The 17840-nt window shown below is 34.0% G+C and overlaps 1 protein-coding gene across 2 annotated transcripts in view; it reads left to right on the forward strand.

Moving 5' to 3' along the window:
* Positions 1–17840, forward strand: part of KHDRBS2 (KH RNA binding domain containing, signal transduction associated 2) — a 696964-nt gene that overhangs the window by 656566 nt on the left and 22558 nt on the right. The window contains exons 12-14 of one of the 2 annotated variants that reach the window (XR_005218033.1): positions 13531–13613; positions 15732–15765; positions 16355–16512. The exons of the other annotated variant lie outside the window; for it this stretch is intronic. The gene's annotated coding sequence lies outside the window, so the exon portion shown is untranslated. The remainder of the gene's footprint in view (positions 1–13530; positions 13614–15731; positions 15766–16354; positions 16513–17840) is intronic. 2 annotated transcript variants of the gene reach the window in all.

Here is a 17840-nt window from a genome sequence, read left to right on the forward strand (position 1 = left end):
TGGGGGGAAAAGGTCATCCTACTTGTTATGCTGTTTTACAGCTCATCTCTTCCACTTTATTATGAGAGCAACTGAGAGAACAGGAGAGGAAGTTGTCTGAGTCATACACCACTGGTTGCCTTAACAAAAGCCAGGTTATCTTCCTTTACAAAGAAAAAAAAAGGAACAGAATGAATCATCTTAAATATTAGTAACTAGTCCTGAGCATGAATTTTGTTCAAGTTCCTGTTTCACTCTTTTGAAGCTATTCAACAGAATCCCTACATTGATAAATATTTATTTTGTCAATTGTGAAAGCAGTGCATGTCCTTATAAACCAAAAGAGTATGAAAACGAAAATATCACATTTAATTAAAACCTAGAATTAACTGTTAACATATATTTATTACCTACTGGTCACAAGATTTTTATTTCTTAGCTAAAAAGTATAAGAGGATTCGATAAGTAAGACAGTATCTCCAATTTGTCTAGGTTCCCTCCTTATTTCAATAAAAAATCTTAGAACTCAGAAATAAATAAACATTATAGAATTCACTAAGATCTATGATTAGAATGAAACTGGTTTTAAATATCTTTAAACGGGGAAGAATATATCCACATGTTGTCTGAAAACAATCTGCAAAATGGAATTTATGTTAAATTTTTAAACTATCTTTTTGGCATTTAAGAATATAAATTAATTTATGGGCCAATAGATAATAAGTATTTAAAACTATAAAACAATAGGTTTCTTATAGCACAATAATTTTTAAAATAAGTAATACCAAATTCCATCAAAGAAACTTCTCGAAAACTCTTTGATCATTGATAACATCAAGCAAAGTAGGATTTAACTTTTCAAAGACCTTTATTCACTTCTAATGAGTAAATCATTCAGATATAGTGAATAGTTGACCTAGCACATGACAGTGTTCCAGTTGAATCCATATTTTTCAGGAGTTGTTCTATTTTTTTATACTATGTCCTTTTGGATTAGAAAATTAATCTTATACTCAGAGTAAAAATAATAGTCTGTATAAACATGTAGTGTAGAATTTGAAAGTCTATAATCCTGCTCCTTAAAGATAACTCTGCTAATAGTTTGGTTTATGTTCCTTCTTATTCTTTTCTCTTTTCTTGATTCTTTCCTTCATTATTTACTTTCTTCTTTCCTTCCTCAGCTGCTTGTTACTTGTATAAGTATATGCAATTTTAGCTTTCAGAAATGAGCTGTAATTTGTTTCTTTGTGAGGAAATGGTCTACTACCCAGTTCCGTAATTTGATCTGTGTGTAAGGTTAAACTTATATTGTTCCACTATGAAGCTTGAATCCACAGGACATTCTCCAGAGAATGAGCAAAGTTACTTTAACTTTTCCAAGTCTCAGTTTCCTTGTAGATAGGGTGGTGGTAATAATAACAGCACCTACTCACAGAGGTGTGAGGTGTGTAAGTAAAATGATACAGATGGATCCTCCCCCAAATTATTTCCCCTTGGTAAAATTTTATCTTTAAAATATCTTCATTTGTGTATCAAATGTGTAAACGAAAGATCTTTTTAATCCATAAAAATACTCATATTTTCCAAATCAGTTTGCCTCAAACATTTTTAAAATATTCTTTAACACATAGAATAGAATTAATGTATCTGTTAGACACAGCTTTAAATATAATCATCGTGATATTCAACATTTATTGGGTGTCCAATAATTTTATGTATATACACAAGACTCATATAATAATGTTGCACATGAACTGTTCACAATGAAATAGTACAGGAGGCATTCATAATTATGGAGTGTGTAATATGCGTCAAACACTGCATTAGTGTTTCATTTATTTTTCCAACAAGGCTGCAGCATATTCTACAGCATCCCCCATTTTATAAATGAGAAACTGAGTCTGGGGGAGGAGAAATAACTGACCAAGTTTGCATCGCTGGTCAGTAGAGCAGACTCTAAATCCAGGCAGACGCTCTCAGAGACCTCACTCCACACTGTCAGCTCCTCTGACTTTGAGGACAATTTTTATAGTAAACTACATTTGAGAGGAAGCCAAAATGCAGGTGCAATGCCTTCTTAAACCTAGAAAAAAAGAAGTTACAATAAATTCTCATACTACAAATATCACCAACGTCGATACTAACTTTAGTGTCTGATGATAAATTTGTAAACTCCCCCATATGCAAAAACTAAAATATTCAGAATATTTTCCCCCAGGGTATTTACAAAATGCATCTTGCACAATAACCCTAAATTCTGAATATATTGTGCTTGACTGTATTTATTTTCTGCCTACCATGGATTAAATGGAAGTTATGTATATCTGAGTATAGAATTTAGCCTTTGTGAGACTGAGATAACCTAAATAACAAAATAACATAAAACTTCAATGAAAAATGGAAAATAGACTGGCAAATTTTATTCCTAGAAAAACAATAACAGTTACTTATTTGTTAGTTGATGACATGCTCTCTTGTACTGATTTATCACAGTCTGTGTGATTACAAAAAATAAAATGGTGTTTTCCACTTACTCTTATCCCATATATATGATGTACACTGTTGAAATTTATGTTATGCTTAGGATACCAGGATGAAGGTCAACATGAGAATAAGGAGAAAACAGATTAAAGGAAAAAAATAATATAGCTAGAAGGCTGATAAAGATCCAGTAGAAGTACAGGGATTAAATGGGTAGAAACATGAGAAACAAAAGGTAGAACACCCTTTACATTTTTCAAGGAATGTAATGTCCTGAAATCTTCTAAAAGTTGTCATAAATCACCATCATGTGCTACTTATCACACAAACCAATAAATCTAGAAACCAAAAATATGCATTCCTTTTATAGCAAATACCATTATTGAATGTGTCTGGAACTTCTATTTTCTGACTCAGAACAATTACTTTAATCAACCATTGCATTTTCCCTTCGCTTCCACAGGCAGATTTTTTTTTTATCACTTTAGAAAATTTCTGTGTGCCCAAAGTTGAGTAAAAAAGAGAACTTTGCACCAACCTCTCACAGTGTATGTTAATTCAAATCTATGCTTCAAGAGAATACAAATTTCTCCGTACTACATACCATTGACATTATTCAAAAATATTAAAAACTAGGAGTACTAAATCTATGAATGCCAAGGATATGTCAAAGTAATTTTGTAAAACTGCTCTGTAATTATATTGATGTTTGAGATATCTGTCCCTTAACCAATTCTTTTTTTTTTTTTTTTCATTTTTATTGAGATTGTTCAGATACCATACAATTATCCAAAGATCCAAAGTGTACAGTCACTTGCCCCTGGGTACCCTCATACAGCTGTGCATCCATCACACTTAATTTTTGTTCAATTTTTAGAAACTTTTCATTACTCCAGACAAGAAATAAAGTGAAAGATGAAAAAAGAAAAAAAGAAAAGGAAACTCTAAACCTCCCCTATCCCTAACCAACCCCCCTCAATTGTTGACTCCTAGTATTGATATAGTACGTTTGTTACTGTTTATGAAAAAATGTTGAAATACTACTAACTGTAGTATATAGTTTGTAATAGGTATATAGTTCTTCCCTATATGCCCCTCTATTATTAACTCCTAATTGTATTGTCATGCATTTGTTCTGGTTCATGAAGTGATTTCTAGTATTTGTACAGTTGATCATGGACATTGCCCACCATAGGATTCAGTTTTATACATTTCCATCTTTTGACCTCCAACTTTCCTTCTGGTGACATATATGACTCTGAGCTTCCCCTTTCCACCTCATTCACACACCATTCGGCGCTGTTAGTTATTCTCACATCTTGCTACCAACACCCCTGTTCATTTCCAAACATTGAAGTTCATCCTAATTGAACATTCTGCTCATACTAAGCAAGAGCATCTACATTTCTTCCACAAGGCAGGAGGGAGAGTCAAAGAAGGTAGAGAGGCAAAAGAAAGAGGAAACAAAAAAATGACAGCTAGGAAGCAGCAAAAGGAAAAATAACCTTAAATCAAAGTAGAATAAAGAATCAGACAATACCACCAATGTCAAGTGTCTAACATGCCTCCCCTATCCCCCTCTCTTATCTGCATTCACCTTGGTATATCATCTTTGTTACATTAAAGGAAGCATGATACAATGATTCTATTAGTTACAGTCTCTAGTTTTATGCTGATCGCATCCCTCCCCCAATGCCTCCCCATTTTTAACACCTTGCAAGGTTGACATTTGCTTGCTCTCCCTCGTAAAAAAACATATTTGTACATTTTATCACAATTGTTGAATACTCTAGATTTCACCAAGTTACACAGTCCCAGTCGTTATCTTTCCTCCTTTCTTGTGGTGTCTCACATGCTCCCCACCTTCCTCTCTCAACCGTATTCATAGTTACCTTTGTTCAGTGTACTTACATTGTTGTGCTAACATCTCCCAAAATTGTGTTCCAAACTACACACTCCTGTCTTCTATCACCCTGTAGTGCTCCCTTTAGTATTTCCTGTAGGGCAGGTGTCTTGTTCACAAAGTCTCTCATTGTCTGTTTGTCAGAAAATATTTTGAGATCTCCCTCATATTTGAAGGACAGCTTTGCTGGATACAGGATTCTTGGTTGGTGTTTTTTCTCTTTCAGTATCTTAAATATATCACACCACTTCCTTCTTGCCTCCATGGTTTCTGCTGAGAGATCCGCACATAGTCTTATTAAGCTTCCTTTGTATGTAATGGATTGCTTTTCTCTTACTGCTTTCAGGATTCTCTCTTTGTCTTTGACATTTGATAATCTGATTATTAAGTGTCTTGGCGTAGGCCTATTCATATCTCTTCTGTTTGGAGTACGCTGTGCTTCTTGGATCTGTAATTTTATGTCTTTCATAAGAGATGGGAAATTTTCATTAATTATTTCCTCTATTATTGCTTCTGCCCCCTTTCCCTTCTCTTCTCCTTCTGGGACACCAATGATCATACATTATTGTACTTTGTTTCATACTTGAGTTCCCGGAGACGTTGCTCATATTTTTTCATTCTTTTCTCCATCTGCTCCTTTGCATATAGGCTTTCAGGTGTTTTGTTCTCCAGTTCCTGAGTGTTTTCTTCTGCCTCTTGAGATCTGCTGTTGTATGTTTCCATTGTGTCTTTCATCTCTTGTGTTGTGCCTTTCATTTCCATAGATTCTACTAGTAGGTTTTTTGAACTTTTGATTTCTGCCGTATACATGTCCAGTGCTTTCTCTACAGCCTCTATCTCTTTTGCAATATCTTCTCTAAACTTTTTGAATTGATTTAGCATTAGTTGTTTAAATTCCTGTATCTCAGTTGAAGGGTACGTTTGTTCCTTTGACTGGGCCATAACTTTGTTTTTCTTAGTGTAGGTTGTAATTTTCTGTTGTCTAGGCATGGTTTCCTTGGTTATCCAAATCAGGTTTTCCCAGACCAGAACAGGCTCAGGTCCCAGAGGGAAGAAATATTCAGTATCTGGTTTCCCTGAAGGTGTGTCTTAGAAAATTGCTCCACCCTTTGATGCCTCAGGTCACTGTGCTTTTCTGCCCAGCAGGTGACGCCTGTTAGCCTATAATTCTTGACTGGTGTGAGGAGGTATGGCCATGTTCCCCCAGGCTCTGGGGTCTGGTTCTGAATGGAAAGGGCCCCACCCCTTTCCTCCTAGAGAAGACAGACCCCTCAGGTGGAAGTCATTAGCATTTCAATGGTCTCGCTCTCTGCTTGTGGTATCTCCACCCTTCCCAAAGTCACAGCCCTGGAAACTGAAAATGACTGGGGCTTTCTCCACTGAGCCAAAAAAGAAACAGATAGTCCCCTTCAGACCCAGTCCAAGGCAACCCTCCCCCTCTCCCAGGTCAGTCATCACCCAAAGCCTCTGTCTGTTTTTTGGGGCTGCACACCTGTAGTGAGCAGTTCACACTCGCTACTTAAAACCCCAGTTGGAGCTCAGCTGAGCTATATTCGCTTGCTGGGAGAGAGCTTCTCTGTGGCACCATGCGGCTCTGCAGCTCGGGCTATGGGGAAGGGGGTCTCCCGACCTGGTTCCGCAGGTTTTACTTACAGATTTTATGCTGTGTTCTCGGGCATTCCTCCCAACTCAGGTTGGTGTATGATGAGTGGATGGTCTCGTTTGTCCCCCTGCAGTTATTCTGGATTATTTACTAGTTGTTTCTGGTTTTTTGTAGTTGTTCCAGGGGGACTACTTAGCTTCCACTCCTCTCTATGCCGCCATCTTGCCCGAGTCCTAACCAATTCTTTAAGGGTTCTACAGTTTGGTATCATGGGCACTGTCATTTAAAAAAAAAAAAAAAAAAGACCCTTCTGAAACATTAACTTTTTAAAGTTTCCAAATAAGCATTTATTGTTTATTGTTTATTGTTTATGTGTTGTTTTTGGATTGTTAAGTAGGTATCTTCTATACAGTATTACAGAATATTTATTATTAATAACTAAAACTTGATGAGTTGCTTGATTTCTCAAAAGTCGTAGAGAACAGTTAATTAATCCTATCAGGGTTTGAGTCCTAGGTATGATTTTCTAAGTAATATCCAAATTATTTACTGAATCTACATAGTTGTCTATCACTTATTCTACACATCTGTCTCATCGTCATCCCAAGTAAACACTTTACTTTAACCTGCAAATGAGACTGGACATGACAGCCTGTGACTCAATGACGTAGACTCAAATAGAAGTGTTTGGCCTCATGACAACTTGCAGCTAAAATATTCAGTGGATGCCAAATAGTCTGCTGAGCTAACACACTGCTAGCTGTCACATAAGGAAAAATGTTAAGTGCAGCATCTTGGTTTAAAGATATCTAAGAAACATTTGGGGAAAAGAGCAGTCAGGCATTATCTTACTAAATAGCAAAAATTGGACTCCTCTAGGAAAAGTCTTACCTTTTTTATTGTAACTGGTAAACTGGTCCAGATTGATGGGAGACATTTATAAACTATAAATGAGGACAATGTACTTTTGTATTAAGCGTGTGTGACTAATTAAAATATTAAGGCTTAATGAATAAACACCTATCAATTTACCTCCATCTTTTTATTTGTCTTAAAAGATTTCTTAGGTGTTATTTTTATGTAAAATATTGAATTATATATAAGATACAAATATTATATATATCATTATATCTATGTACATATATACGTACTTTGATAATTTTTTAAACTTTTAAAATAATTCTTTAATTACTACAAGAATTCTCTGAAGAAAACAAATTTTCTTATCCTCATTTAAAGATAAAGAAACAAATTTTGAGGGTTACAGATTTGTTCAAAGTCATATATTCTAAATGGTGGAACCTGGGCTGAAGCTATAACTTCTCCAAGATATCTGTCTTGGTTTCATAAATGATAAAGAGTGTCTGGTGATAGAAAACAGACCAATGAAGGTTGTATGAGATTTAAAGCTGTTCATGTGCAGTAATTGTTAAGCATCTTTAAATCAAGCCTATTCAAAGTTAGCCAGAAGTACTGAGATTTATTTTTACCTATATACAGAGAATTACTCATAACCTTAATCACTGGTATTTAGATGCCTCTTAAAGGCATGTCATAATATTGAATACCTGGGAAAATAGCAGATTGGTGTCATATGCATTTGAAATTACTCAAAACTGAGATCCTAATAATTAAAAAAGTGTAGACTGAATTTGTAATATCTAAATCAAGCAATATTTTTTCTGATTTTAGCTGGAAGAGAACAGACTTAAATTAGCTAAAAGTATAAAACAGTAAGAAACAATACTATGGAAGCATAGTAATTTTGATTTCAAATATATCAAAATTATAGCTCTTTTATTTCTTTAGCATCTGCAACTACAAGAACTTCAAAAGAAAGAAAATTGGTTTATTACTCTACCACTAGATAAGAATTACTTTAACTCTGGCCACTATTTTTCTAACACTTACATTAGCCCTTCCATTGAAAAAAGGTACTTTATAACTATTAGATAACTGAGTCTTTGAAATGCCCTGAGAGTTTTAAAGTCTAATTTTGGCTCTGTTTGCAAAAGCCAAAATAAGTCATAGTAATTTCCTAGTTTTCCAACAAGCACCCTACTTTTGGGGAAAAGATCCCTGAGGGTTTTTTCCTACATTAAACAGATCGACAATTGATCTTAATTTAATTTACTGAACAATTTCACTTAACAGTTCAAACAGAGACTTGGTCTTCTCCCATATGAGTAAAGTCATCTGGAAGAATTTTGCAATTTGGTCCAACATATCCCTGCCTACCTATTGTTAAAGTGCATTTGCAAGGACCCAGAAATACCCATCTTGTCACAAACCCACTATCAAAGCAATACATAGCAGATCAATACACATTTTACTGTTTTAGCATTATCTGCCATAGAAAATGTACGGAAAACAGAGTATCTCCTTTTCCAATATAAAAGAAGCATATTTAAGAGGCTTCATCTTACTCAGTTTCTAGGTCAAACCTCATTCCTGAATCAGACATGAGTTCCTGAATTTTTACTCTTATGATCAGATAGCTCAGCTGTGCTAACACCGTTTAGGTCTTGTGGCTTACAACCTCACAGATTCCCGGTTAACTGCTGAGATTAGGAAATGTACTTTTGTATTAAGTGTGTGTGACTAAAATATTAAGGCTTAATATATCAGTAAGATACAATGCCTGCTTTGCAAATGGAATAAATAAGTACATATATTTGAAGATAAGATGAATTTTCTTCCCCCAGTTGAGGGGAAAGAAGCATCTAGAAACACAGTACAGTGACAGATGCTTTAATTATGTCTACAATGTCCATACCAAACAAAAATGTTTGGTATCCTACAGAGTGTTTCTGGAGCATGTACTTACTTACAAAGATAAATTGTTTGATAATGGTGTTTAGTAAGTAATCTAATTTGACCTTATTTCCTTCCCTTCTGAAGCTGAATTTTTTTAGAAATGCAAAAATATAAGTCCTTTATTTTGTTGATTTTCTAATTAAATTACATTTTTACTGCAGTAAAAGTATAACTTATCTCTCAAAATAACTTGATTAACATTAATTTATTGTAGCTGAATTCAGTCTATTCCATAGACTTATCAAGTAGTAGAAATAAGACATACCTCAGTTCTCAAATGCTGTATATATATATATATAAAACTGATAAGACTGTTGGTTCTTAGGTATGGTAGTTGCTTTATTCCTTATAGGGCAAGTCCTGATAATGAACTCTTTCAGCTTTGTTTATCTGTAAATATCTTAATTTTTCCTTCATTTTTTGAAAGATAATTTTTCTGGATATTGAATTCTTGATTGACAGTTTTGTTTTTTTTTTTCTTTAAGGACTTTAAATATACCATCCCATTGTCTTCTGGTCTCCATGGTTTCTGATGAGAAATCTACTACTAATCTTATTAATCTTATTGAGGATCCCTGGTATGTGACAAGTCACTTCTCTCTTGCTGCTTTCAAAATCCTCTCTTCAACTTTGGATTTTGACAGTTCCCCTATAACGTGTGTTGGTGTAGATCTCTTACAGTCTATCTTGCTTGGAGTTCTTTGAGATTCCTTAATGTGTATATTCATTATTTTCATCAGAATTGGGAAGTTTTTGACCATTATTTCTTCAAATACTTTTTCTGCCCCTTTCTCTCTCTCTTATCCTTCTGGAACTCCAGTGATGTATATGTTGGCATGCTGATGGTGTCCCACAAGCCCTTCAAGCTCTGTTAATTTTTCTTCATTTTGTTTTCTTTCTGCTCCTTAGCTGGATAATTTCAAATGTGTTGTCTTCAAGTTCACTGATCCTTTCTCCTATCTGTTCAAATCTGCTATGGAATCCATCTAAAGAGTTTTTAATTTTAGTTACTGTACTTTTGAGTTCCAAAATTTCTGTTTGATTTCTTTTTAAAATTTCATCTCTTTATTTTGTTCAAACTATGCTCCCTAATTTCCTTTAGGTCTTTGTATATGGATTCCTTTAGCTCATTGAAGATATTTAAGACAATTGATTTAACATCTTTGACTAATAGTTCCAATATATGAGCTGCTTCAGGGATGGTTTCTGGGAAATTCACTTTTTGTCCTGTGAATGGGCAATACTTTCCTATTTCTTTGTGTCTTTTGTAATTTGGGGTTGGGAACTGCACATTATGAGTATTATGTTGTTATAACTCTGGAAATTTAGTTCTCCCACCTGTCTGGGATTGCTTGGTGTTTTGTTGTTCTTGTTGAGGGCTGGAGCCATCAATTTGTGACTTTTCCAAACTATTTTTGCTCCCAAACAGGGAATGGAAAGAGAAAAAGGGGGCATGGGGGGGACAAATAGGCACTGTGTCTTTAAGACTCTTCACTGCTTTTGTCTGAGGGGGGTTGGAACAATGGTCACACTCAGAACTGGACCCCCAGCAATCTGATGTAGCTGATCAAAAACAGTGATCAGCAATCAGATCACACACACCCGGATTTTGGAGGACTAGGCCCTCATAGCCCACCATGGCACCAGCAGAGCCACACCAGGATTCCAGACTGCAGTCCCCACTGCTGTCTGCCATGTTGTTGGAGCATGGAAGATAATAGCTGCTACACAAATGGTGAAATTCACTAATATTTGCTACATTTTGTCATCCTCTTCCTGAAATTCTTCCCTGGATGCTACAGCGTTCCACTAGACTCCAGCATTTCGAAAGAGTTGAGTCAGACAATTTCTGCCAGTTCAATTGTTGTTTTGGTAGAGGGACCAATTCCTGGAGTTTCCAACTCCACTATCTTCCCACAGTCCTCTTTTTGTTATTTTAAAAATTGCCTTGAATGCATGAATAGACAAGAAAGCAGAATTAAAGTTGATAATAGAAGTTTGAGGAGAGGCACATTCTGTTTGTTAAGGATTATGTATTATGATGGAACTGAATTTCAAAAAGTAAAAAATAATCTATTAATAACCTTTATGATTAAAAATAAAAACAAAATAATTCATGTTTCTGTGGTATAGAATATCCTTTTCAAGCTATCTTTACACGGGGTATACTTGTTCTTTCAGAAAGATATTCAGATCTCATCTCACCACAACTTCAGTGAATGAATGATGTTCTTATTTCAGAATTTACAGCATATTATTTGTGTGAATTTTCTATTTTCCATGAACTTACCCAGCCTCTAAAATCATTGGTTAGGTAGTTTTGAAATTTATATTTTCTACCTTAAAACAATAAAGTTAAGAAATAAGTATTATGTATTGAGCTTATAGTCAACCCAAAGTAGTACATTTGGCAAAGTTGCCAACAAATTTCTACACTTCCATTTTGTCTTTGTGGACAGTGTAAGCAATGCAATTCCTCTTACATTTCAAAATACACTCTTCTAATAAAGTTAATAGACAAAAATGTATAATATAAAATTCTTAAGTATTACCCAGTAGTTTCTGTACATTTAACACCAATTATAGTTGGCTTGTACCATATTAACATAATAATGCTCAAGCCTTATTCCCAATATTCTATTTCCTAAAATATTTTCCTACATAGCACAGTCTGTAAAGTTATTCTTGTTATAATTTTTCTTGTTATAATTTGACACATGAAAATCAGCTACAAAAGTATGAGGTAACATGCTATCTGGACTTTTAATTGGAAGTAAATTATGATTTATTATGTCATTCCTAATCAGTTTATCAAATGTCTACTCAACATATTCAAATTTATAGGTAAGCTGTTACTTGCTCAGTAGCTTTGAAAACAGACTAGAAATGAATTAGAAAATTATCACCTAACAATGTAAAATTAGCAAAAATATATCCATTTAAATGATAATGAACTTTGTTTTAGTATCAAGTAAAAAAATATATAAAGCTATAATTAAAGTAAATCAATTGCTCCACTAAAATTTTTCTTAATGTGCTATAACATCAGAGTCATCTTTATGTATTACAAATAATAAAACTGTAGTGCTATATTAATCAAATTCAAATCAATTCAACTACATGTTTTTCAATGAAAAGGTATTTAAGAAACACAAAATGAATTAAAAACTGAAAGGTTCATTGCCTTATAATCAAAAGCAGCCAGCTTTAAACTTCCATCATCCATGTGATAAGTTTGTCATTTCTCAGTTGTGTTCTTGGTAGGAAGATGTCACAAATGTCTGACATCTCTTAAACTTGGCATCTCATTTGTCTCTGTTTATGAATCTCATTAATATATTAAACCATAGGAGGAGAGGAAGAGGACAGCTGTAGTTCTATTAAAATATGTACATCAGCATTTGCAAATATTAAGCATGGTGTAAAAAGATCCTTAATTTCCAAAAGGAAATATTCTCTACCTCTCATTTCCTCAGTTCTTGTTGCTTTTTGTTTCTTTTTCCTGTGTCCGATTACTTCAGGGCAACAAGGGATATTATTAATTAATTGCCCTAGTGTTGGAGACATCAAAGCTCTTATTTTAGAATTGAAAAACTGTGGATGCATGTAATGCTGCTATATTCAAATAACTACAAAAGCCAGGAATCATTATTTCTCATAATTTCAAAAATCGCAATCTTCCAGTGAAAATATATTTTCAATAATTTTACAATACTTCTATCAAAGTGAAGCTGTTCAATTAATACATCCAATCAACTAGTACTTTCAAAGTGCTAGATTTTATATAAGAAAAGCAGACGTTTCAATTGACGTGGAGTTACAACTTAAGAAAACAGTTGAAATGCAAAAGCTGAGCCTCTCTTGTATAATAAACTTTTATTTGAGTTGGCATGACCAAATCATTTCTGTTTTAACCACATTTTGATTTTCAATTTCAAGGCAACAAGTCTAAAGCTACATAGATGACTTCTTCCCGCACATCGGATATTTTTTCTTTCTTACAGGAGAGCTGAAGTTTTTGAATATCAATGTATTTTCTATATCCCTAGTTGGTAATTTTAGATACTATAAGAATCCTGGGAATTTTTAATAGTTGAGGTTCCATTAAACTTAGTTCTCAAATGGCTTCTTAGAGTTTATTCATCAAATAATTCAGGGTGTAAAAGTAGCACATAAACATTAATTGAACAGCCATTACACAGTATGACTGTTTGTTTTTGGTTGATAGAGGACATAAAGCTTCATACCCTGTGGTGGAAAACAATTAGGTCTTACGATGAACATGCCATTAAATATGCTAGAACACTACTTAGACCAGTTCCACTTGACAAAATAGCAGTCAGCTGTAGTCAGAAACCTGCCCAAGTTATAGGAAGTCATATTTTTAATGTCATGTCTTAGCTGCTTATAAATATTGCAGTGTGCCTCATGCCTTATGCTAATGGAAATGACTAATGGTTGTCATTATCTTCATTCACTCTCATAAAAAAACTTCCTCAGGAGAAACTGATCATAACTAGAATGCTGCTTAAAGTTAAACTGTTTTTCTAGAACACAGAATATAAAAAGCACTTAAGTACAAGAAGTTGGATGGATAATTTATTTTCTTTTGAATATGTTTGACAACTGCTGCTGCTGTTAAGTTTGCCATGAACCGAATTGATACCCCATTTGGGAATGCCTTATAGATGTCTGGATGTGTGAATGCATAATGCTTCAAAGTTGTTCTGCTCCTCTGGGACTATAGGTGAAGACGTATGATAGGAAAAACAAAAGCTGGAATAAATCTGAGATGGGCTATTTGGAGGTTCAATGCTTTTAACAATGAAGGTGAGTCCTGTCAACCATTTGTGATTTCCTTTTATGAACTCTGCTTACAGGACAGGTACAGAACACTTCATTTGGGGCCCCAACAGATATACTTAAATGGACAAAGCAGCTCTTTGCATATGATAGAAGTTAAGTGGGACATTAAATTTATCTCAAACAAGTGAGAAACCTTTTTGTTTTTATTCTACATGGCATGGCAGTAATGAGTTTATTTTCATATGCACAGGATTTTCATGTATTTTATTGCCAGAACTTGAGGTTATGTATTCCTGTATTACAAAGCAAAAACAAACAAATCTATCAATAAACAAATAAGTATCAGTGAGAGAATGTGATGAATGTTCAATAGCACTACTGCTGATAATAAGGATGGTGAGAACCCAAAAGTTCCTCTTTGAAAGGAACTGTCCACCATACATGATGAATTTTTAAATAGCTTTTGTTCATTGAGTTACCGTACTATGTCCTTCTCAAGTTTCCACCTTTTTGTATTAGAAGGAAAGTTTAATTTTATCGGATAAAGTACTAGCATAGAGTGAGCTTCCAATAAATGTTTGTGGAATGGAATGGGGTAGAATGAAGTAGAGTGGAACAAGGCACAATAGAAAAGGATCACAATTATTTATTCCCTCCTGAAATCCTTTCTGAAACAAAAGGAGAGATGAATGGATGGATGGATGGATGGATGGTCAGCAGTTTGATTCGAAAGAAAAGTTTGTTTTCTTCTTTATACCTCTTTGTATTAAAAACAGAATGAATTTAGAAAGCATAAATTATAGTTTATATGTTTAATAAAAAAAGAAATTGTGTAAGACATTTCAAAATGTTTTTCTTGAAAGTACTTAAATAAAAGTTTCTAATTAAGAAAAAAAGAAAGTGCATTTCCTAGGAAATGACCCTAGGAAGAAAGATTTTAGTTTGTTCGTAAATACTGTATACTATATACTATAAATATGCCAAGCCTCCTCCTATTTGTCTCAGAGGAATTTGGAAGAAGGCAGCACGATATTTCTTTTGTGCCCATCTTGATTCTGACCCATACCAAATATCTTTCCAAACCTTGCACCGTAGACCCTCCTGCACAATATAATTCTCCCTTAAGGAATCTGCTAGAAAATATATGATATGGAATGCGACTGTTATCCAAGTGCAATTATTAATAGCATAGAGTTTCACTCTCAGGCATGTCCTGGTGTAGATGACAAATGATGATAACCTTTTCTATAAATAATAATGAAATAATAATAATAATAATAAATAACCTTTATTGGAAAGTTGCTATTTGTCGGAGACTTTGAAATGGTTTCATGTACGCTTAATTCTTCGTAATAATCCTGAGGCAGGTGTTTTATTGCCCCATATTACAGTTGAGGAAAGTAAGGGTTAGAGAGGTTAAATAGTATGGTCTACACCCAGTGGACAAACCTGAATCCAGATAAAACTCAATTCTCTAACAACTTCTTCCAGAGGATGATTTGCAATCTTCCTATTTTCTGGTTGATATGATTAACTTGGTTTTAATTAATACATTTAAAGATTATTACTAGTTCTAATTTGTTATTCTTCCCAGCTGTCACAACTGTGTTTTTATAAGAACTCTACATTTTAAGAGAGAGGAAAAGAGCACTGAAGTGAACTAAAAATCAACAGAACTAGATTGCAGTTCAGGCTATTAATATTGCTATTTTAATGATAATAACTATGATTTATTTGGTGACTTCTTTATGCCAAGCACTCTACTGGAGGCTTTCCCTGAGTTACTTTGTTGACCCTTAAAATAACTCTCTGCAAGGCAGAACGCTTAATTCCACAAATGCATTATGAATCACCTTAGGTATTTGCCTTAAATTTGTTTATCGGTAAAAAATGAAAATTAGGGGATTAAATCATTTCAGCAGGTCTCTCCAGCTCTAACAGTCTATGTCTAAATGTCTCTGGAAGTAGCTGATTATCAGAATATGAGGCACAGAATCAGAATGCTGAGGAAAATTCTTGGGGAAAAAGAAAAAATCCCCTATTACCTTACATTTATATTAGCTATCATGTATTGCATGATTACTAAGAGCCATGCTTTTTTACATACTTTCATTTTTTTCTCTTTTTTTCTCCCCCCAATAGCCCAAATAAGAAGAGAACTTGGATTTGAACCAATGTAAGTTTAATTCCACTAAACTAGTGATAACATTCTTCTCTGAAACTATCTAGGGATTACCCTTTTTTAGAAACCTTTTTGAAAAACAATATTAAATAAAGGTAAATAAATGATATTTGCTTATAATCATATTTGTTTCACCACAGTATAAAGAATATGAATAGTATTTTCTAGCAATACTAGATACGCTAGCATTATATAGAGATTGTTAAAAGGGAATTCCTTTCTTTTTTTAGCATTTTATTTTCAAACAAAAAGTATGGACACTTTATTTTGAATTCTTAGTTCTTACTAGTGCCGTGTATTCTGTTCTGTGCTGCAGAGAACAAAGCAAATAAAAGTCAGTGCCCATAGCCAAAAGATATTACAGTTTACTCAGAGATACAAGAATATAAATGCACAAATATGGGTCATGTGCTATTATAATAAGATGTTAAATCGATGGTATAATTTGAACAGTAGTTCTTAACTGGAGGTCAGCATCATCATCACCTACAGTGTGTTTTTAAAATACAGATGCCAGGACCCTACCTATGAAATCAGTCTCTGAGGTTGGAGCCTGGAACGGTGATTTTTTTGAATTCCACAGGTGATTCTGATGTGCACTATGGATAACAACCACTGGATTAAAATGTATGTGGACCATATTAATACATTAATTATGCAGATTAATAAAGAAGAGGTTAATTTGGCCTGGATTTAACAGAATGACTCCATAGAAGAGGTGAAATTTAAATGAAGGATCAGGTAGGAAAAGCAGCTTTCTTTTCTTTTCCTTTAGTTCAAAATAAAATCTTGCCTTTAAGTTTTTTCTGCATTTCAGATGCCTAATTGGATTGGTTTGGAATAGGTAATAAAACTTATGACAATAAATATCTGGAAATGTTCATTTATATTCTAATATATCTATGATGTTTCTACATGAAGGTCAAGTTTAGAATCTTGCTTGAAAGTGTTTATATTATTACAGCTTAATATTAATATCCATAATAAAGAAATTTAATCACATCTAGTAAATGCAATTTAGACTGCAAACTGCCCAAAGGCAGGATCTGAGTTTTATTCAAATTGGGATTCTTAGCTCTTTAGCACAGGGATTGGAAGCTAGAATATGTATAATACATATTTGTTTGTTGATTAAATGCAAAATTCGGATTTACTTGGCTTACTCACTCTACCTTACTTTGGGGACAGATTTCAGGTCTCCACATGAAGCATCAAATATTTTACCTATAAGTATTTCTGTTTATTTTTTGACCCAGAACTAACAAGTTGGCAAAGATTGTCATAATCATTAGCTTATAAAAGTAAACTTTTAATATGACTCCCGGAGATGAATGTGGACCTGGCATTGTGGGACTGAGAGTATTTTCTTGACCAAAAGGGGGATGTAAAATGAGACGAAATAGTTTCAGTGGCTGAGAGATTTCAAATGGAGTCAAGAGGTCACTCTGGTGGACATTCTTATGCACTGTATAGATAACACGTCTTAGGTTTTAATGTATTGGAATAGCTAGAAGTAAATACCTGAAACTACCAAACTCCAACCCAGCAGTCTGGACTCCTGAAGACAATTATACAATAATGTAGATTACAAGGGGTGACAGTGTGATTGTGAAGCCCTTGTGGATCACACCCCCTTTATCTAATGTATGGATGAGTAGAAAAATGGGGATAAAAACTAAAGGACAAATGGGGTGGGATGAGGGGGATGATTTGGGTGTTCTTTTTTCACTTTTATTTTTTATTCTTGTTCTGGTTCTTTCTGATGTAAGGAAAATGTTCAGAGATAGATTGTGGTGATGAACGCATAACTATGTTATCATACTGTGGACAGAGGATTGTATACCATGGATGACTGTATGGTGTGTGGAAAAAAAAAAAAATCTGAGACAGATTAAAAGAAATCTGCCAAAAGCACATTGTGCTCTGATAAGAAAAGGTTTTATAATCATGAAATCATCAATAATTTTTGTAGTGCTAACATTTTATTTCTCCACATTCTAGCCTTTCTGTTTCTTTAATAAAGTCAGCTATTTGTTGATTAAAAAAAAAAAAAAGTAAACTTTTAGTCC

Source organism: Choloepus didactylus, chromosome 7 (genome assembly GCF_015220235.1).
Source record: "Choloepus didactylus isolate mChoDid1 chromosome 7, mChoDid1.pri, whole genome shotgun sequence".
NCBI classification, from domain to species: Eukaryota; Metazoa; Chordata; class Mammalia; order Pilosa; family Megalonychidae; genus Choloepus; species Choloepus didactylus.